The following is a 23,319-nucleotide window of genomic DNA, read 5'->3' as shown; positions in this document are numbered from 1 at the left end:
GCTAGGGTGGTGGGCCAGTGTGGTGGGGTAGGGTGGTGGGCTAGTGTGGTGTGCTAATGTGGTGGGCCAGGGTGGTGGAGTAGGGTGGTGGGCCAATGTGGTGGGTGGGCTAGGGTGGTGAGCCAATGTGATGGGCTAATGTGGTGGGCCAGGGTGGTGGGGTAGGGTGGTGGGCCAATGTGGTGGGTTAAGGTAGTAGGCTAGGGTGCTGGGCTAGGGTGGTGGGCCAATGTAGTGGGTTAAGGTGGTAGGCTAGGGTGGTGGGCTGGTAAGAGCAGTGAAACAGTGTGTGGAAGGCCAAACCAATGGAGTGCAGTGGGCAATAAGCCTGCTAACTGAAAGGACACCTGTGGTGTGAGCGCAGAAGGTGGGTCTTCTGAAGGCTTCTCTGCACCTCCACCTGGGGGTTCATGCTCAGGACGCTGAGGTCAAATTATGGTGGTGCATTTAGAAGCTTCTAAGAGTCAAGTAAGGAGGGCAAAAGGTCATGGGCCACTTTCAATTTATGCTGATCCCTCTTCTCATGGATGCAAGTGACCCCATCTCACCTGCCCCAAACACTATAGCAAGGCTGCACTGGCTGCAGGATGGAAATGCTGGGTGAGTTGAAGACATGAAGGAGAACACTGACCCCATGGGCATCAGCTCACTCCTGACGTCAACAGGAGACGGGTGAGCAGAGCTCCAACTCCCTTTTTTTCATGGAGCTTAATGTTTTCCTTTTTTTTTTTTTTAATTCCTCATTCTAGACCTCAGCCTCTGACTTATTTTACTTTATCTAATTCTTGTTTCAGCAGCTGCTTCTCAGAGTTCACACCCACCTTCTGCTGTGGCTCACTGTAGTATTTGAACAACTATGATACGCTCCCTCAAAGAACTCACTTTTCTATTAGAATGCAATCAGAAATTCCAGTTTTAGGCTGTTGGGCTTCCTTCTTAATTTTGTTAGTTTTTTGCATGCCTAGGCATACATTAGAAATTTAGTCCTGAAGATGATGAAGGTTACTGTCATTATTGCCTCTCAGAAATATGCTCTAAAGATAGTAATTCTTGAATGGAATGGCATCCTCGGTGGGCAGCAGCCTGCTACATGAGTCTGTGTCTGTTTCTGAAATATATGTACTGACAGCCATTCTGTTCATTCTATCAAATTATCAACTTGTTAAATACCTTTTGTGATAATATATCATAATGGTGACAGGAGCAACAATTCAGTGAACTTTGACTGATAAATGGATGATAATCACAATGATCAGACAAAGAAATCATTTTCTCACCTACAAAATTACTGAAGAGGCTACCCAGTGAAAACAAGCAGAGTTCTGCTACTGACTTCAGCAAATGTGGTCTCGTTATGAAAGCCTCAAGAACCTTTTCCAACCCTTGACATTTTAGTTTTGTTATAAGGACTTTGTTATATTAATAGCTGTTTTCAGAAAGAGAGAAACAATGTGTGAAGTAGATATAAACAATATGTAGATAAGCAGAAAGTAGCCCTCTGACAATGACATTCAGGCGTCCTTCTTTTGAGCTATCTCCATCCTAGAGTGAGTCAAACAGCCCAGCCAGTGTGACCTGAATCTTGATGGTTTTTCTGCCCTTATATGGAATGTATCTTGAGGAAAAGCACAAAGAACTCACCAGCACAGATGATGTGCAAACTCTGTAACTGGCTTAGAATTATGGGAACTTTAGGAACGTCTGTTTTCCCGTGCAAGTTGTCTAACTTGCAGAAACGTTTGTAATTTGCCTACTGCCATATTAAAATCTAGATAAGGTCCCTCATTTACCAGAAGACTTCGTTGCTTTCTTATCTGCTTTTGAGACATCTTGTAATAAGAGTTGTGTGTGTGTGTGCTTTTTTTTTTTTTCCTTTTGGGTCTGTAATGCTTTTTCAATCAATGTAGCTGACACCAGATAATTTCAGCACAAGGGCTATATCACACTGGTCCTGTACGAACATTGACCTAATTTAGTTAATCTTAGATTATTTATCCAGAGTATCTCGTCTGTGAATATTTGAAAGTATATAACCATTGTAGTCCTTAGGGGAAAGAAGAAAAACAGAAAGCAAATGACAGTCTCTCTGGCTTTATAAGGTGATGATGCAAATGAGGCTGTGTAATACATATACTAAACGAACAGATCATCCTACAAATCCAAAGTCAGAGTGCTGGAGCTTCCAATGGGATGTTGATGGCTCTTTAACAGGACACGTGCCACTTTTTTAGTTTCTTCTTTGGCATTTTTTTTTTAAACATGTAGTTTGATTAAAGAATAAAATGTTTCTACTAGTTCCTTCCTTAAATTTTAACAAGAGTGATATTCCCCAAAGAGTTAATACCAAAATCAACCATCTCAATTAGTTTACCCACAAAACTTGGCTCATCCTCGGTATTTCACATTTTCTTTTTCCTTTACTTAAATTTAATTTAGCCAAAATAGAACAATAAGTGGACAACATACTAATAATGAGCAATAGGACAGTTCCTTTTAGGATAAAACAAAATTTTAATTGTATTCAAAATTATCTATGAGACACTTCCATTATTGGCAAAGTAGACTTAACCTCACATTTTTTGTTGCATTTTTAAAATTAATTATACAACTCTCAAGATAAATGCATAAAATTATAATGTGTGTATATGAAGCCTGCATGCAGAATTTTTGTGTTGCAGTTATACTGAATTTATTGAAAACAACATTCTTGGAGCAATCTCTTTTCACTTATCATCAAAAGGCAAAATATAACTTCTGATTTTTATAACTTCACTTCTAGAAATCGTGGTTAATATGTAAAATATTTTTAAATACCTTCTTTAAAATAAAATGTTGGCAAATATGGTCTCCTGCAACTTCCATGACCAAAGTATGACTTCACAGATTTTTTGAAGCTGTGAATCAATTATAGGAGTAAAAAGGAATTCCACTCGTGATGAGTGGAAGCATTTTCCCAGATGTAAATTCTTGCTCAAACTTTCTGTTTGCTTTGTTTTAGGTGGTGGCAGTGAGAGGTGTGTGTGGAAAAATTAAAGCAGAAAAGTTCCAAAATGCTGACCCGAGATTTGAAAGTAACAGGAATGTGGGCTTTTGAAATGTGCAGACATCACACAGTCACCTTGGTCCTGCATATCTCATCATTATCAAACACTTGGAGCAAGGAGCAAGATTCTTCAGACATTACCGCAGAGTTCATGTAAGATTGCTGACTGGTAAGATTGCTGACTGAGATCACAATACAGTAATTAGATGGAATTAAAATGGAAAGAAAATGAATCGAGAAGTAAAATACAAGGTGTAATCTCCCCTCCGCCCCACCACTGCCCCATTGAAAGAAAAGGAGCTTTAAGAATAGATTGTGTTACAAAACCAACTTCAGAATGACTCTGAGCCGGCCTCCCCCGCGGCCATGTGCTCACCCTTCTCCACCATTTTTGCTTTGCCTTTGCCTTTTCTGAAGGAGCTGTGAGAAGGTCTCACACTGCCCAGCAGGAAGAGAATGCACAAATAGCCATGTAGGTAATTGCAAAGTTCCTAAGAGCTACATTTTAGAAAGCAAAAGAAGACGAAATTTCAATATATATTTTATTTAACCTAAGGTATCCAAAATATAATCATTTCAACCTGTGTTCAATATTTTAAGTGATTACTGAGGTGTTTCATATGCTTTTGAGTACTGCATCTGGAAAATCTCATGTGTGTTTTGCACCGAGCAACACACCTCACTGCAGACGGGCCCTGCTCTCTGTGCTCAGTAGCCACTGGGGGCCAGTGGCCACCACCCTGGACAACACAAGTCCAAGGGCAGCCGAGGAAAATGCACTGAGCAAAGCCTGAACCTGGAAGTGCTGGAAACAGTGAGAACCCAGAGCACCCCAGCAGCCTCAGGCAGGAGCCTACTCAGAAAACACAAGAGAAGAGGAACTGTTGAAATTGAGAAATAAATAAAATGTCCTCATTCTCCATTTTCTGCTATAGTTGTTGAATTTCTATAAGGAAATTACAGTCTATAAGGAAATTATGTCCCTAAGCTAGTAACCTTCCAGCTATGTGACTTTCCCTCCCATGAGAAGTCCTGCCCAGCCAGCAAGAGCCACCTTGGTGTTCAGCCAGCCCTGGACACTGTGGAGACGCAAGGGGATTGCAGTGAGCGTGTGTGTGTGCGTGTTGCTGCAACTGTGTCATGTGTAAGAGTGAGTGCCTGTGAGTCTATTGCATCTGTGAATCATGTATGAATCTGTGAATTGCGTATAAGTAGGTGTGATTTGCATGTGTGTATGGGAGATTGATTCTGGGAATTTGTGTGAGTGTGTAGGAATGTGACACGTGTGCAAGTGAATGCATGTGTGAGAAGGGGGGAAGGCCAGAGCAAGCCAAGGGTCACTGGCTCCGGCACCGGCCAGAACCACTGGGTGCCCTGGAGAGTTCTTTGTGCAGGGAAGAGGCCCAATCTGTGCCCAGAGCTTCCGTGGATCATCAGCTCCGCCCCCCAATGATGCCCTCTGCATCCCCTCAGCAGACAGATTTTGAACGCCCACAATTAGCCAGGCACTGTCCCCCTGCCCCTGGGGAGACATCAGTAACCTGGACTAGCCATCAGTGACCCAGGCTGGCAAAAACCCCCTCTCTATGCAAATTCCTGGGATTCCCCTCCCACAGCCACATCTCCAAAAAGCTGGCCTCTGACTTGGAACCCTGTCCCTAGCCTTCGGCAGCCTTACCTGCACGTGGAGTGGCAGGAACTGGGGTCAGAGGATGGAGGCAAGGTTGCCCAGGCCCAGCCAGGGGCTGGCACACATGAGGAACCTTCTGCAGGGTCTGATCTGTGACTTTCCAGAGCCTTCAGGCCACATCCTACCATTCTCCAGGGAGAAAACAAAATGGTGTTCCAGTTCAAAGGTATCCACATATACATAGAACCCCCCCACTTACCCCACCCACCCAGTAGCTTTTTCCTGGGTCTAGATGAGTCCACTTTCAACCCCGCCCCAACCAAAATGACACACCCAATAAATAGATTTCCCCCATGTATTTCCCTGTTGTTGTTTACACAAAAACATTATTGGTTGCACTACCCCTTCGCATCCTACGCCCTCCTTTTGTCAGAAGGAGGGCAGGCACTTCGGGGGCCTGGGCCCTCAAGGAAGGCCTCGCGGGTGCAGGAGAGGCCTTGGGGTGTGCAGGGGAGAACCTGCCCCTCTGCCGTCTTCCACCTTAAAGTTTAGTCCTTGGCTCTGACCTGGTGGTTTTCTCTTGCCTTCTCCTAGGAAGTTTTTCCAGCCTCAGATACGGCAGAGAGGAGACAGCAGCTTGGAGTCCTGTGAGGAAGCAGAAAGACACATTAGTGGAGATCCTGGGCCGGAGAAGAACCAGCATTGTTCAGGGGAGGAAAACTGCCTCTGCTGGCGCCTGTGGTCTCCCACAAATCTGAGGGTCCTTCAGGCTCTAATGGTGGTTTGCACTCCCGGGTTCTAGCGCCCTTGGGTCTCCCCTTCGCTGGTCCCCCACCCTGCACCCTGCACCCACCCCTGGGCATCAGGAGCACCTGCACCCACCCCTGGGCATCAGGAGCACCCTTCCCCACCGTCCAGGTTCTAGAGGAATGAGGCCATTTGGGCAGGGGACAGGGTGTGGAGAGCGAGAGTGCAAGCAGGTCCTTAAGCCACTGAGACGCTCCTTGTCTCAGGGTGGGGACTGGAAATTTGTGAGCTGCTTGCAATCCTGCAGCTTGAAGATCTGGCCTGAAGTTTTAACTGGTTTGCTTTAGGGCACGCAGTCTCTCTGACCTGCATTGTTGTGAGTTCACCCTAAAGGATATGACTTCAGAAACGATTAAAACAGAAGATGATGCTGTGAAATTCACTCAACTTGATATCTGGGCCTCTTTCGGTGAATTTAAACTCACAACATTAAAGCTACACTTGAGAGAAAATGGGAATATGTCCAAATCTCAGGTCATTCGAGTCAGACATCCTTGCTCAGAACCCCAAGGAAGGCTTTTAAAGTTGCGGAACGCAGCAGAAGGAGGAGAGCAGGGATCCCCCCAGGCCCCACTTGCAAAAGACCCCCCTTCCCCGGTCCCTCCTCCACTTCCTACCCCTATCAACGTTGGAGGGGGTCTGGACTTTGAAACTTGTCACGGGGAAAAGAATCTTCGCCGAGAAGGCTGCTAATGAATTCAGACTGCATAGTTCTCAAAATCTGATGTTTTGCAATGATGACATTAGCGTGGCGGCCGAGGGTCCGAGCCCAGAAAGTCTGCGCAGCTGCTCGGTGCTTTGAGCGCCGGGGACAATGGGCGCAGTGTTCGGGCCTCGGCCTCTCCAGGGCATTTGCATACCCCGTTCTGCCTGAGTGACCAGCGGATCTGCGGCAGGGAGCAGCATTGTCCACGGATCACTTCAAGATGACCGAGGTGACAAGAGCCAGGTGAGCGATGGGGCGGGACCTTCCCCAGGTCACGAGAAAACGCGGGGAGAGCCTTGGCTAGAGCTTGGTTTGTTGATTCTCGAGGTGGGATTTTACTTATTTGCTCTTAAAGCCCTCATCAGATGTTGTAGGGGGAAATTCGAGATTTAAAGATTTTTAACAAGAATTTACAAAGCCTCATTTTGGGAGTCATTTGGGGTCGTCCTTAATCTGAAAACTCCAGTGATCTTCCGGTATTTTATTTCTTTGTATTCTCTCACTCTTCGAAGTTTCAGAGTTCCACTGCCAAAGGGAAGCAGTTTCATTCTCTAGAGCCAAAAGCTGTCACCAGTTGAGTCTGAATTTGTTGTTTTCCAGAAACACCATTTTGAAAAGTTGCGACTGAGGCCCCTTGGCCGGCAATTCCGAGCTGCAGAAGCGCCTGAAGCCCGGACGTTAAACCTTCAGTCACCAGCCAGGGCAGCTCCGGCTGGGACAGCGCGGGCGCGCGGCCCCTCCACCGCCTCCAAACGGAGCGCGCTTGACGCCCCTGTTTTGACTTCAGCTCAGAAAGACAAGTCTTTGTAATGCAAGTTCCTCTTCCCTAGAGAGTTGACGCACCACCTGCCACCATCTCTACCCCTAGCCCTGGAGCAGCCTGCAGAACTGGGACTCTTCTCTTGCGAATTTCAATCTTGGGGCGTGTAACTGTTGCCAATAATTTTCAGAGACCTGGATCCTTAAGGAGGGAGTCCTGGGGGAGGGACCTGAGGTGGGAACGGGTGGGTGGGACGAAGGGCGAAGCCAGAAAAAATGAGACGACGGGAGGGAGGCAAGGGCCTGAGGGCAACGTTTCTCCCAAATGAAACAAGCTGCGTTCCGGCACCGACGGCTCCTCCTGCGCCTGGACCCCCAGGCCCCGCCGCGATGCGCCCAGGGCCTCCCGAGGCCTCGCTCCACCCAGGCTGCTCCGGGTCCGCAGCCCCACTAGGCCCTCCTCCCCTCACCTCTCCTCCTCCCTCCGCCTCCCCGCACCACCCACTCCAGCAAAAAGCAAGTCAAGCAAGTCCTGGGGAAGGTGCCCCACAGCCCTCGCCCGCGGGCAGCAACAACTGGGCACACCGCGTCTCGGGCGGTAGCGGAGCTGGCCCGCACGGGCCCCGCCAGAGCCCGGGAGGCGTCTCCAGGTCCCCACCCGCGTTCGCTGCGGATTGCAGCGACGCTCATCTCGGGAATATAACGATTAATCCAACCGCAGGTTTCCAGATAAGTGATTGTGATGGAGACTGTTGGCGAGAAAATAGACAATTATCCGCTGTTAGCTTTACATAAAGATCGCATTAACTCAAATTAGTTATCAGACAAAAGAGCGTCGGCGCGCGCGCCCTGCCCGCCCGCGCCCTGCCCGCGGGGACCCCCGGGCACAACCAGGCCCAGGGCATGGCAGGCAGGGCCGAGGCCTCGGCAGGGCACGAGGAGAGGGGCATGCACGAGGGGGCTCCAAGCTCCGGCCCCCGCGGGGACTGCGTGTTGTGCCCTCCTAGACGCAGCGCGGGGCTCCGGACCCGGACAGGGTGGCCTTTCCCGGGCCTGGAGCTGCAGCTCCTGGTCCAGCTCTCCCCGCCCCCCCCGCGCTCCCCTCTGATGCGCTCGCGCTCCCAGCTGCGCCCCTCCCGCCCCCGCGTCCCGCTGCAGCAGTCACTCTTCCCCCGAGCGCTCGGCGAGGCGCTGCCCTTTTCTTTCGGGCGCCCGCAGCCGCAAGTTTCCGGTCCCTGAGCGCGAGGAGACGTAGTTAATGACTTGGGGAGGGAACTGCCCCTCTAACCCGCCGCGCAATCAAACTCGCAGCGAAAGCGTTCTCGGCCATGCGAACGCTCTTAGACAACGGCCCCGTGCCCTGCCGTCCCCACTCCACGCGTGCGGTCACTGTCCCTCCCGGGGTCGTTCTCTGAGGGGCCGCGCTGCCACGCGGGCAGGGGAAGGGACCAATGGAAAAGGTTGGCTGGAGGGGAAAGGGCGCAGAGCGACCCGGGAGCTGGGTGTTCGTGGCCTGGGGACACCAGCTAAGACTCGGCCGTGCGGCCTGGACACCGACAGAAGTTGCGCACTGTCCACGCACCACGTGGCCTCCTGGCGTGCTCTTTCTCCCGTGTCCCCACTAGGGTTGCCACCGGCCCACCGGAATACAGATTTGCGCAAACGCACAGCCCTGTGCCCTGAGCCCCGGCCTGGCCGCAGCGCCCAGCGGGGTTCCCCCCTGTCGCCCGCGCGCGCTGGCGGCGGTGCTCCCGCCCGGGCTAGCCTTGCTGGGCCCCCAGGGTCCCCGGGCCCCGCTGAATAGGGCGGATAATGACCCCCGGTTCCCAAGGCAGGCTTTCTGCTGCCTGGTGAGCCTTGGATTTGTGTGGTCCAAGCCTTTCCCAGCTTGTCCCATTCTGTCACCGGGATAAGGGGCTCCCTCGGCTCGTTTGCACCTGCGTCGCTTTTGGCTCCTTCAGGAATGCGCTGAAGCTTGTAATCAGCTTTGTGAAGCCATTGAGTGCACGGCTGAGTGAAACTTCCAAAGCTCGAGGAAAACGGGCCGGCTGAATGGGAGCCAGCATGGGGCTTCTCTCCAAGCCTCCGCGCTGCCAAATTCCAGCAGAGCCCCTCACAATCGCTCCGCGCGGGCTTGACTGCTTTCCCCACACTGAGAAAAGTAAGAAAAGAAAAGCAAAAATACCAGTCACCGAGGTTAGCCGCTTGTTCCCAGATTAATGGCAAACTGCCCCCTCCTCCTCCCTGCGCCCCGCCCCGCCCCCCTCTAGCATAGCGCAAGGATTCAGGAAACACGGCAGAGGGGAGGGGAGGACAGTTATTAATAACTCCCCATCTGATTTCACATTTTCTGTCCCCTGACCAGGGCGGGGGGCCTTGCGCCAAGCGCGCGGTCCCCCACGCCTGCAGGTGCTGAGCTGGGCTGCAAGGCCCAGGTCTGCCGCGGGCCGGTGGCCTGGGGAGGTCTAAGCAGGCTTGGCTGTGCGCCTTGCTCCAGTAGAGGAGTTAGATAAAGCCAAACCTAAGATTTCCCAAAACTAGCACTGCAAAGCCTCCACAGTACTCCTAACAGGAAACAAAAACAACCAACCAGCCCTGGGCCTCCAGTGACCTCCATCCCCACATCCACTCAGCAGGGCTGGCGCCTGGAAACAGGCACCTCTGGATTTCAGGGGCTTGGGAAAGAGGAGGCACAGGGAAGGGCGGACTTCTCTGACACCCAGGGTGTGTGTGTGGGGTGTGTGTGTCTTCTTGCAGATAGTTAAGAGTAGAGGTGCCTGCACCTGGGAGGACCTCCCGCCCCACCCCCTTGCGCGCCTCCCTGTCTGGTTCCAGAAGACAAGCGTTTTTCCAGAGGTTCTTACCAAGGGTCTAGCTCTTCAGACCAGTGCCTCCCAGGGCTGCCTCCCAGGCCCCTGGGTCCCTCCCTCCCAATCAAGGTAAATGAGGGTTCCAGGCTGGCTTTCCTTCCAAAAAAGGAGATTCTTGGCAGCCAGTAGAAAAGCAACCAGCTTGCAGAAGGCAAGCATGTGGGCATCAACATCGAGGCCCGGCTTCCTCCCCGCGGCCAGCTCCTCCAGGGCAGGGCTCCTTCTTCCTGCCGTTTCACCCTATGGTCCTGGAACAGTGGCTGGCAGTGTGTGCAGAGGAGATGCTCAATACCTATTCATCGAATGAATGCCATCCAGTTTTACCTCTCAAAATTCCAGGCCTGCAAGCAGGTCTTCTGGAAGGGAAATATGGAAGCTTTTCTCTGGATGGCTCATAGGACCCTGTGGTCAGTGAACCCGCATAGGCATTACTTGTGGGAAAGAAAGTGAAGACAACATTATGATCTACGTGTAAAACTCTTTTTACAATAGCTGTGCATTTCTTTTGCTAATTAATTCTTGCCACCATGCATTGGACTCCTTTCCTTTTCTGCAAGCACAAATATTAAGCACAAGTTTTAATATCTGAGCTAGACTTCCATTCCTTCTAGTAAACACATGCTCAGGCCTGCCAGATTTTCTTTCTCCTGCTGCAGAACCTTGCTTTTGTAGAGGCACCACAATGTCTGACTGCTGCTCTGTGCTATAAATAGTCCCCTGGTGGATCGAAAGGTTTAATGGGCCTCTTTAAATACCTAACTTAGTATAAAGCCCCGGGAGAATCACATTAACAGGCAAAGAAGAGGAAGAAGAGAGCTCCCCCTGTAGATGCCCTATTTCAGCATTCTTGGAGATCCGGAACAGGCAGGACTTTTCCTATTTATATACATTAATGTGCATGAGAAGCTGCAGCACGCTGGCGCCAGGAGGGGCTGTGGCGGTGAAGCGGTGCATCTAAGCTAGGAGGAGGTGGCACTTAAAGAGGTCAAGTGATTTGCCCAGAATTACCCAGGGGCATCATGACTGTTATCAGTAATAATAAGAAGTCAGAAAAAGCTGGTTGCTTTGTCCTGTTTTTAAACACATCAGATAGTCCTGTTTAAGAGCAAGGAACACCCCCACCCCCAGCCAGTTCGGAATCACCAAAGGTGGCACAACGGCAGAATTGGTGAATCTCAAAGAAAAGTTGAATCTCTTTCTATGCCAAGACTTTGTGCATCTATTCGTCGACCCTAAAATGCTTTAAACATTCCAAATTCATACCACCCACTTTGACAGTTAAAGTTTACTTTTTATGATAAAGTTTTACGTGTTGTTTTCAGCAATGTTTCTCCTTCCAACCATTCTCAGTAACAAGTCAGGAGGATATGCAGTAATTCAGAAATTAGTGAAATTTCACTCCTGGTGGGGGTGTTGGATTAAGAGGCTGGGAGAGTGTGAAGCAAGTCAACGTGTAATTGCATGATAAGGCTCTCACGAGGAATTTATTGGCCAAGTTGCTATTTCTATTCCTTCCTAATCTCGTTTAGCACATTCATTCTCTGCAATCTGTCTCCATAATCTTCTGTAGCAGAATGGCAGCCAACAGAAGCATGCATGTTTGGAGAGAAGAGAAAATATGCAGAGGCGTGATAAACTGATGCTAATTATCCATATTTAGGACACGGAGTGCAGAAGATCAAGGTTTACAAATCACAAGCCCGAGCCCGTGATGATGGCTTCTGCATGTGGAATACATTGGAGGAGACCAGATAAGGGTTTCATGGGCAGGAGAGATTTATTGGTCAAAGGGTTCACCTTCCACTTTTCCACTTTTATGTAGCAGTAAATTATTTAGGCTAAATTCACCAGAACATCACTCTTTCATTTGGCGATGGGCCATGGCTTGCTCCTTCTTTGTGTCTTTTCAATGCAAATCCTTGTAGTTTAACATCAGTTGATAAGAAACAAATAATTGAAGTAATAGGTAATTCCCTTTAAATTGTGCATATAGGATGGTCCCAGAAAGAAGGAGATGAGGTAGAGAGCAGAGGGCTGAAACTGAAGCAATATCAACTTCAACCCTTCAATGGCATAGCTATCAGGAAAAAAAAATGTAGATATTCACTGCATGTATGTGTTCACGTCTCTGTGAGCTCCAAGCCAGCACGCTTGTGGTAAGAATAGGTGTTCTAGTGTAGCACCAATATGGCTGATTTTCCTGTCTGGAATCCCGATCATTTAAAATTTAAAAAAATCTAAACATAGTTTCTCTTCCCTCCACTATTCCCACATCACCTCCAATTGACTTAATATTTACAATTGGCTCTCAGTGCTCTCCAAGACTTCTGGCTCTGACAAAAGACACAGAAAGAATTCAGACCAGAAGTATCTTGTGGCATGGCTGGAAGATCAGTGGTAGAGACTTTTCTGCATTACAGAAATTGCCTTCTAAACTTTCCAGAGAACAAGCACAAATGTGGCACAGGAGTTTGCTGCAAGTGGGCATGCTTATTTAAAAATTTATAAGATTAACTTAACCCCATTCAACGGTACTAACTTGGATTGAGGAGTTGGGGGAACTCATTTTTAGCTTTGGTACCAAATGGGAAACTCGTCTCCTAGAGTTTTCGTTTGTAGATTTTTTTAGTTGATGGGAGCAGGGGACAAAGCAACAGAAGTTCTCTGTTGAACACACACTGGAAACCAGCATGAACCACTCATTATAAGGACAAGCGGTTTTTAGAATAAAAAGAGTTATGCAAAAGTTTGGGGCTATAATTTATAATCCCTATGTAAAGAAGTATTAGGAAAGAATAACTGATCTTTGACACAAACACATTTTTACACCTGAGACGATCTGGACAAGAAATTATCTGTAGGCTCCTTCCACATACACATACTTTTTCTGTTTCAACAAGTCTAAGATGCCATTTATGATAAGATGCATCTTTATTTTACATGCTGCTATGAAAGAAAAAACTCAGCCAGTTGTAATTCTAAGTTGTCATTGATGGTAATAGTGCATTTAGATTCCAGAGATGATAAAAATATTTAAAATGGGTGTCTTAGAACCAGAGAAATACAATATGCATTGTTGAGTTCATTGAATAATGAGTTTGTAACATTTTGTCCAAAATATTTTCAAAATTACCCATTGTTCTACAGAAATTAACCTTGTTGTGAATTAATAAATGTGTCAATAATCGTATGTAACTCATGCAACCCGGACTGTATAGATAGGCAGAGTTTAGAAATGTAGAATTGAAACATTTATCCATTCCAGCCCACCTCACCCAAAGCAGAAAGAAAAGTTAAAAACATAAATATTCTGTAATCAGTAATAATCTAGCAATTGAGGCAAAAGATGTAGATTGCTGGTTTTTTTTTTTTTTTTTCCCAGAAATTATCGAAATTAGAGAAAGAACTCCAATTGTTCACTTTATTTGATACACAGATGCATATTTGGTGCTTGCCAAAGTAAAGTGAACAATTTAGGCTGGTTCGTTTGGTTTTGGTACTGCAGATTGGATATGGTTAATTTGAATAATTTGGTTCCCAGAATCAGCTTCTCTCCCTAAATGACAGGTTTTTCTCTACATGATCTAAACTGTGCCTAAACTCTTTACCTGCAGATGCTCTCATATTTGCCTTCAAATACCTCTCCCTCCCCATACTGAGGACCCTATCCATCTAAGAAAACCAACCATAATTTTGAAAATAGGATTAAGTTCGGAGAGAGATCAGCAATTTTCAAGGAACCAGTTAAACCTAATCTAATTAAATTGTACAATGAAGTTAAAATTTTAAATTAGACAATTTAAAATTTTAACGTCATTTTAAAATTAAACTTCGTGTTTCCTGGTAAGTTAGCTTGTGTTCGGACAGGCAGACGCGGAGACTAATTTTTCCTGCAATTGAAGTAGGCCTTGGCTGCACGTGGAAAGCACGAGGGGGAAAGGTACCCGCCAGCAGACACAGGAGTTCTAAACATGCCCCACAGAGGCTGCGTGTGCCTGTGCAGGTGTGCGTGTGTTCCTGTGCGCTTACACTTGCCCATGCCCCGTGAGTGGCATCTGAATCATGGCAACTTGCAGCAGACAGCACTCGTGGTTCCTGCCAGCGTTAAGCACTGCCCAAGCCCTGGAGCAGGAGAGAGCAGGGAGATGTAGAGAGGCCAGGGAGAGGAGGAAGGGAAGTGGAGAGAAGTGCAACTGTGAGTTAACATCTTTCTGGAAACCAACTTTGCTCCTCCTCACGGCTCCTGATGCCAAGCATGTGCGAATGTGAGCTGCGTGCTCAATGCTGCCTGCGGGTCTTTTTCTCACTGAAGGGAATGGTCAGCTGGGCCTGTGGCTGTTTTTTGCTTTTACTCGCCTCTTGGAACCTCTCCCCCAACCTTAGATGAATTAATCCACAAATGTCTATTCAGTACATGCAAACTGCAGTAAGCATCTCGTTCATAAATACCTGGTTTCCATTGAATTTTCCAGTAATGCAGAAGATGGTTCTGTGTGTTTGTCTTTGTGGGTCACACTCCTGGGTCACTTGAGGGGAGGCATGTTCACCTCTTTAAAACAATGTCTCAGGTTGTGGTTTCTTAACTGTGGGCCGTGTATACTGAGGTATCTGAAATAAACACAGAATTCCACTCATCATTCGTCTGTGCACTGGTTCGCAAGATGATTACAAGATACTCTAAATGTGCATGGTGTGTTGGAAACACACTTTGAGCTCCAATGACTTCAAATAGCTTATAAGTAAAACAAATAAACAGAATAATGGTGGGATTTATTTGGATTTATTCAATACGAGACTAACCAAGGCATGACATTTTCAGGCATGTCTTAATTTTTACAGGAGCAGGAAGGGCTTTCCTATCTTGGCGTGTTCATCCCACAAGCCTCAGGCAGTTATCTCTCTGGCCTGTCCCACAGCTTGAAGAGCCGACAGGGCACTGTGGGGGCTTTTGCAGCTCATGCATGGCTTGCCCCAGCTTCTACACATTAAAAGTGAAATAAATATCCAGGCTGACTCTCTTCGATTATGATCTCTGAGTTGATGTGTTAAATGAGCCCGTTGCCTTAAAGGTTATAAATGACAAGATTTTTACTATTACAAGTAATTTATAGCGATTTCCTGTTTGACGTGACAGATCCTCATGGAGAAGTCCAAATTTGTCTGCTTGACATACATTTATTTTAACACTTTTCCCCTTCTCCAAATTCTAGCATGTATTAACTACTGTTTGCCTAGGTGTCAATTTGCACCTGTGGGGTCTCCCTCTTGAGGCCTCAGTGGGGTCCCCTGGCCTCTATTCCAGCTGGCTGCCTGCATTTTAGCAGCTAATGTGGGTGATTACTGGCATATTTACTGTAATTTATAAAAATCACAGGAAATGACATTTTTATTAGTCACTGACTCCACCGTCACCAACTGCAATGGATGTTATGCATACAAATCCATTTTAAAAAATTGTTCTTCCAAAATCAGAAGCTCTTTCCAGTCTCTAATTCTGTGGAATGATCACATTTCACTTTCACTTACCAAGAACGGGATCGCGGTTGGGCTCAGAACTCAGTTCATTTCTTAGGCCTTGGAACTGTCTGTGTGGGGACTAGAATAGGGTCAGGGAAATGCTCTCAGAGACAGAGAATGATCCGGAAACATCCTGGCCTCAGTCTGAGAGTGAGCACAGCACCCAGGCTTGCTATTGTCCTTACTGTCGTGTGTGCCAGGATTTGTAGGACTCGTGTACAATGACGCACTCCAGGGCCGTGGGCAGAGCTGGCTCCAAGCAGTTCAGGTGCAGCTCCGAGGACCTAATAGAACCCTGCTCCCCCAGTCCCTTGCTGCATGGCTCCGGGAGGCCTTGCTTCTCTGAGAAGGTTGGCAGTGGATTAAGTCTTAAAGGATGAGTAGGAATTTCCTGCTTGAGGGCAGAGAAGGCAGGGAATGTGCTATGAGCAAATGCATGGAGTTGTAGGAGAAGATGTTGGGGTTGGGAAATTGCAAGATTTTTTGATGTTGCTGGGGAGTGGGGGTGCCTATGAAGGAACAGAGAAAATAAGACCAGAACCTTATTTTCCAGGAATCATATCGTGAGCCACATGAATGCCATGCTAAAGAGTTTAGACGTCATCCTACAGACAGTGAGAAACCGTGACAGATGCTAAATGGTTTTGTGTACATTGCATATAGCTTGCTTGGAGTTACATACCAAGGGAGGAGAGACTTCAAGGAGGAAGAACTATCACTTATCTAAAAGGGCATAGGAAGTCCAGTTGGTGGAAGTTCCCAGCATGTTCCTTGTGTGGGGAGAAGTAAAAGGCCTCCGTGAGCCCTCACAGGATGACTCTGGGTGGAGTGGAGGGGTAGGACCAGAAGGGAGGAGGGGCTTGGAGGATGCAGCTCTGCAAGGAGCTCAGCTCAGAGCAGGGAGTGACGGCAGCTACAGTGCTGCAGGGGCTGCAGGGGTGCAGAGGGGAGGCCGATGGCAGGAGGCACTGAGGATCCCAGAGAGTGGACAACTGTTGTGACCACAGTGTTTGCTAAGAACACGGTGTGCACCAGGAGCCCAGCTATCTGCACCTTCACCACCTCATCTAATCTTCATAGGAGCCCTGTCTCCTTTTCCTAATTGTAAATCACACAGCAAGTGTCAGCCTTGGGTTTGACCTAAGGAGTGTGACTCCACAGCTGGGTTTCACCACGGAGCTGTGGGGCACTATTGAGGGTAACTGTGGGACCAGGAGGAGGGCCCTGCAGACCAAAATAGAGGGAGAGCCTTTCCCTGGACAGAGGAAGAGGAGGCAGGAGGAAAGGGGCTGCTACCTGTTAAGTTTCTAAGGTTTGCTGGCACATGCCAGGCATGAGACACTTTAAATCTGCTATTGTCTGGGCGCGGTGGCTCACACCTGTAATCCCAGCACATTGGGAGGCCAAAGCAGGCAGATCACAAGGTCAGGAGTTTGAGACCAGCCTGGCCAATGTGGTGAAACCCCATCTCTACTAAAGATACAAAAAAATTAGCTGGGCATGGTGGTGGATGCCTGTAATCCCAGCTACTCGGGAGGCTGAGGCAGGGGAATTGCTTGAACCCGGGAAGCAGAGGTTGTAGTGAGCCAAGATCATGCCATTGTACTCCAGCCTGGGCAACAGGGTGAGATTCCATCTCAAAAAACAAACAAACAAACAAAAAACTGTTATTTATCCTTTTAACAAGGCTGAGGTGGTGTTTCTCATGTCCTTGTGACAAACAAGGAAACAGGTTCAGGGAGACACAGGGAATCAGTAGGAATAGTAATATCCAAACCTGCATGGGCATGACTTGGAAGTGGCCCCGGAAGTCCGCCGTTCCACCCTTGGTGCAGCCTATCCTGAGAGGGGGCCTTGATGACAGAGGGCACACAGGCTGCAGGCTCAGGCCCGGCCCGAGAGCCGCACTTGGTCGGAAGAAGACGCCAAGCCATCTGGAAGAGAAGAGAAGGGCCTGGTGGGCGAATGGCTGGAGGAGGTTGCAGTTCTCAGAAATGGACATGGGTTCTGACCAGGGAGGAGCACAAAAAAAGAATCCTGAGGAGTGCTGAGGACGTCGCTGGTTTTTCAGACTAACCAAATGGGGAGAGTCAGAGAGAGAGAATAAGAACAAGAGAAGGGAAGAGAAGAAAAAGGAAGGAAGGAGAGAGAGGAAGGGAGAGAGAGAGTTTGCTGAAAGGGATGGGAATGTGTTATTGCTTATAACCCTAAATTCGAACTAGCTCACAGTGCAATAATTTTTTTTTTCTTTTCCTACTATGGCCAATACCAAAGATCTAATGAACAAATCCCCCACATTTGGGAAGTGAGAATCCGATTTAACAAATATTTGCTGAGAACCTCTAATGTCTCAGTCTTTCAAGAATATTTCCTTCTTTAGTTCTCAAAACAGTTCTTCAAGTTATATATCATTTTTACCATTTTCTATTTGAAGAAACCAGCTCAAAGACGTGAAGCAATTTGCTTTATGTTTACAAAGCTAGTAAGTAGCATAGTCAACGTTTGAATTAGATCATCTGACTTCAAATTGGTGCCCCCTACACCACAGCTACCGCTGTAGGGTCTACATACGGTGTAGATCACAGTGCAACTAAGGTGGAATTTCACCCACCACCAAGATGCAAAGATTGAGTGCTGTGGAGACAAAGGAAGCGGTGATTGGTTGGAATCACTTTGGAGATCCACTGGGTCTTAGAAGAGAAGAGGTTGAACAGCAATGGACTCTGGGAGTGCTGACATTGGTAAAAACCCAAGGGCAAATTTGATTTACTTAATCTTAAATCAGGTCATGGCTTAAAATTAACATCCTTGTTGTAAGCCCAAGATGTCAAATTGACCTCTGAGACTCCTGAGATAGTCTGAAATGGGAGTTCCATTGACACTATTAGCCCCTTTGACACTCTGGTGAAGCCTTTGAACCCCTTCTCAGGATAATGTTTCTAAATGCACAAAACAAAGTGCATATAAGGAACCGACTCGCTATTTTGAAAACTGGCAAATAAAGGGAAAGATTGTAGCATGTGCATTCTGGCTTTCTATACTAACTCTACCACTGGGTAACCTAACAGTCAAGAAGGCATATTTTTTCCTTTGTAGAAGTATTATAGCTAATACATTATAGTAATGATAGAATTTGAAAAAGCATTTCGCATCTCCTAATTAATGAATGGATTCACACATTAACCCTCAATGGCGCCAACTCCCGGAAGTCACACTTCTTCCCTTTCACCCTCGAATCAAACCTGAACAGTATCAGGACTCGGAGGCCAACTGTCAGTTCCCAGAAAACTCACGGAAGAGGGAATGATAAAGGACATCACGGATGCAATCGGCAACCCAGACCGTGGGAAACTCTGCACGGTAAATAACCCTCTTTTTCTTCCACCCCCAAAGAATTCCAAAAAGAGAGACAGAAGAGTGAGATTGTAATTACATGCTTCAATAATCATAATTTCTTACTAATGGCACGTGTGTGCCTGCCATTGGAAGCAGATTTTGCCGCTGCTACCTTCATTTCACGTTCTACTTTGATTTTTGTGGGGTACCTGCTTTTATACCACAGCAACTGTCAAAAACCCAGATTCACAGAGACAAGGCTGCTGCCATGAGCACTGTGGCCCTATGTCATGTGGAACCGTGGACCACATTGGGTTACTAGTTTGTGCAGTGTCCACAGATGACAGTTATCACTGGTTTCCTTGAACGCTGAAAATATCAATGTTGGCACCCCTGTGAGCTTGCTGTGAGGTCCCAGGGTACCTTGGCACACAGTCAGGGAGTAAAGTGTCAGCCTAAGTTATACAAGCAGGTGCCCTGGATCCAGAAGAACCAATGGTTCTTGCTTTCTAGTCCCATGGACCATATTCACGCGAGGACGAGGTCCTTCTGATTTCGTGTTTAAATGGATAGTGAACATGTGTCCAGAACTTGAGGAAATTATGTAACAAGTTACTGGTCTGTTAAATTCTGAAAACCGTCTCGACTGAAGTATATTTGACTTATTTGGACTGTGTCCTCTTAGGCAAATTTCTTTTAGTAGGAGATCTACCGTTTAAACTGTTTGAAAATTCTCACTGTTCTTTTAGCTGTGACAGTTAATTTCCATGTGCATTTCCACTTCCGGTCGTGATGAAACTGGTATCTAACCAGACCTTCTGCTGTTAAAAATCTATAAAGTTGGACAAAGTGTACGAAAAGAGTGTTTTCAGACACTTGACAATAAGAGTGCAGGCCTGTGCTCCCTGAAAGAAGGGCCATAACAGAGGTGAGCCCCAAGATTGCCCAGCGTCCTGCCACGAGCCTTCCCAAAGCAGAGCCCAGAGGAGCCCAGGCAGGACAAGGCTGTCCCGCTAGGTCGAGAAGTGTAGGAGACGCAGTAGAGCTGGAGGAGAGCACAGGCCGAAGGCTCAGAGGAGAAGCTTCGGAAATCCACAGGGAGGCCCGCTGACATCTTTGAATACTAAGCTCTACCTGCTAAGGTTTGAATGCTAAGCTCTACCTGCTAAGGTTTGAATGCTAAGCTCTACCTGCTAAGGTTTGAATACTAAGCTCTACCTGCTAAGGCAAGACTCTGAAACAGCAGGCAAAGATCAGCTACCGAGGAGATGAGCTGAGTAGAAATTCCAGAACTGACACGGGGCTGGAAGACAATGAGGACCAACAAACCGGTATGGAGAGACCTCGTTGAACACACCAGGCACTCAGTTAACATCCTGGAGCGGATGTGATTCAGGACTAAGGTGACTCTAGCTCTAGAGTGAAGACTACTCCAGGCGTTCACTAACTAAGCTTAAAATCAAGGCTTAAGAGGATCAAGTCAATCTGCGTGTAAATCAACTGCCTGCCACCATTAACTTCATTACTCTTCAGATGAGGACAATGAAACCCAGACATTCAACAAGGTGCCATCCACTATGTCCAGCATGTAATAAAAATGTGCCAGATATATAAAGAAGCAAGGAAATGTGAGAAAAATGTAAGGAGAAAAAAATCAGTCAAAAGAAACCGACTGGAAATGACGAAGACGATGGACTTAAACACAACCATTATAAATAGGTTGAAAGATTTAAGTGAAAATGTAAAAGTATTGTGGGACCGATAGGAAATATCAATAGAGAAGCAAAAACAATTGGAAAGAAAACACATGAGAACTCTAGAACTGAAAAATACAATTGAATATGAATATTTCCATTTTATTTATAAACCTTCTGATTACAATGTCTGTCTCGTCCATAAACACAATGTAGTATACAAAATAGCTTGTCTCATGTGTAAATAAAATACAGTGTAAGTGAATAATCCCTCATTTTACTCAAGCAGGTTTCCTGCAAAGAAGCTGAGGGACTTCACACACATATCCAGGCACTCTCAAAATCAGCTGGGCAGCACTAGGCACTGCAGTTTATTGTCTAACACAAGGCTGTCGATGGGACTTTCTGTGATGATGGAAATGATCAATGTCTGCACTACCCCATATGGCTGCCACTAGCCCCACGTGGTTATTTACATTTATTTTAATTAAACACTCAGTTCCTCAGTAGCAGCCAAATTTCAAGTGGTAATAACACAGCTCTGAGGTCTTAAAGTCAATTTTGTAAAAATCTTTTTTTTTGAGATGGATTCTCACTCTGTTGCTCAGGCTGGAGTACAGTGGTGCAATCTGGACTCCCTGCAACCTCCACCTCTTGGGTTCAAGCGATTCTCCTGTGTCAGCCCCCTGAGTAGCTAGGATTACAGGTGCCTGCCACCATGCCTGGCTAATTTTTTTTTTTTTTTTTTTTTTTTTTTTTGTATTTTAATACAGGTGGGTTTTCACCATGTTGGCCAGGCTGGACTCAAAGTCCTGGCCTCAGCTGATCCGCCCACCTTGGCCTCCCAAAGTGCTGGGATTACAGATGGGAGCCACCGTGCCTGGCCTATTTTTTTTTTTTTTTTTGTATGTTGAAATAATTAACTCAACTTCCAGAGTTTGGAATGACTCAATGTCTGCATAAGAAGAAATTTATACACTAGGGAAATTCAGATGTGATTTTTTTTTTTTCATTTCATTACTTAATATGTTAGGAAAGAAGTGAAGGCCTTATCTGAACACAGTGGTTCTAAAGTTTCATATGCAAAGCAGTTAGTTGGATGGTTTGTTATAATGAAGATTTCTGAGATATACCCACCCCCAGATGACGGGGTGTTTAATATGGTTATCTACTATTGGGTGAGACTCAGAAAGCCACACTTTTTGGAAACATCCTAGGTAATTCTGATACATGAGTATGCCTTAAGAAAAGCTGAAAAAATATTCAAATATTCAAACCAAATGTTGCCATTCAATCAGTGTGAGTCTACATGCATGGTGTGGACAATTATTTAATTTTTCCTCTTGTAATTTTTGCTGGTGTTGAACAGCCAGCCTTCCTGCCTGCCTTCCTTCTTTCCTTCCTTCCTTCCTTCCTTCCTTCCTTCCTTCCTTCCTTTTCTCTCTCTCTCCTTTCTTTCTTTCTCTCTCTTTCTTTTCTTTCTCTTTCTTTCTTCCTTCCTTCCTTCCTTCCTTCCTTCCTTCCTTCCTTCCTTCCTTTTTTCTTTCTTTTCTCTCTCTCTCTCTTTCTTCTTTTTTATTTATTTTGAGACAGAGTTTCTCTTTGTCACCCAGGTTGGAGTACAGTGGCACAATCTTGGCTCACTGCAACCTTCTCCTCCTGGGTTCAAGCAATTCTCGTGCCTCAGCATCCTGAGTAGCTGGGATTACAGGCGCCCGCCACCATGACTGGCTAATTTTTGTATTTTAGTAGAGACTGGGTTTCACCATGTTGCCCAGGCTGGTCTCTAACTCCTGAGCTCAGGCAATCTGCCTGCCTCAGTCTCCCAAAGTGCTACCATTACAGGCATGAGCCACCGTGTGCAGCCTATGCTCTTTTTAAATGTATAAAAAAAGTTTTTCATTTTTTCCTTATTTTATTAAAAGGAAACTGAATTTCTCAGATGATTCAAAATGTTTCTGTGTACTAGAACTTTGGATCCATAGGTCCTATTTACTTGTTGAGTGAGGTGAGAGACGCTTTAGGGATGCTGTCTCTGAACACACTTGCTCCACACACACGGGTGAACTCAGTGTGGCCTGAGACCCCCTGGTCCAGCTGAGCGTCCCACTTCTGTGTTGGCAGGATACATTTCACAGGTAAACATGTAAGTGTGAGCACGTTCTGGATCATTCATCTTTTTTTCTTGGAAATAAATTATAATAAGATTTTCACTCACAAACTCACCAAAACGTGTGTTCTCCCTTTGAGATCATGGAAAATTCTCTCACACAATAACATAGGATAAAGACAGATTTGGCTTCTTGAATTCATTTTATGAAAATCAGATTTGGAGGCATTCTAGAAGGAGTCCAAAGAGGAAAATTTGATTTCAGGAACCTTTTGTCATCAACTTTTTCAACACTGAGTTGGCAAGCTAGCTCTTAAGGCTGCCAGAGCCAATGTTTCATCAAATCCATTTCTCATTGAACCACTGGGTTTCTTCTACTTCAAACTAAAAAACTCTGCAGGATATTGTATCTACAAAATAATTTTAGAAAGATTTTCCAACTTATATTTAAAAGGATTTTTTGTCTGTTTGCTTAATTAAATTCCTTCTTTTATTTTAAAAGCTGAACCAAATTGTTTTGTGTTGTAGTGTTTTGTGCTTTTGGTGTAATAGTGGAAGACACATCACACAATGGTATATTTGTGCCCTATAAATGCTACATCATACACATTTTCCAGATTATACAGGAATCATCTAAATAGTCCCAATACCAGCCATAATTCCATTTTGTCTTTTTTGTATATGTTATGTGCCAGTGAGAAGAGGGCCACAGTTATATTTAAGTATAGCTATGTATGTGTATTTTGAGATGAAAAAAAATTTTCCTTATTTATTCTTTATCCAAATTCTGACACTTATACAACGGTCTGCCATAAAATGCTTTTTTTTTTTTTTTTTTTTTTTTTTT

This window comes from Rhinopithecus bieti, unplaced genomic scaffold, assembly GCF_001698545.2.
Source record: "Rhinopithecus bieti isolate Rb0 unplaced genomic scaffold, ASM169854v2 scaffold_3734, whole genome shotgun sequence".
Taxonomy (NCBI): domain Eukaryota; kingdom Metazoa; phylum Chordata; class Mammalia; order Primates; family Cercopithecidae; genus Rhinopithecus; species Rhinopithecus bieti.
This window is presented reverse-complemented; position numbering follows the sequence as displayed.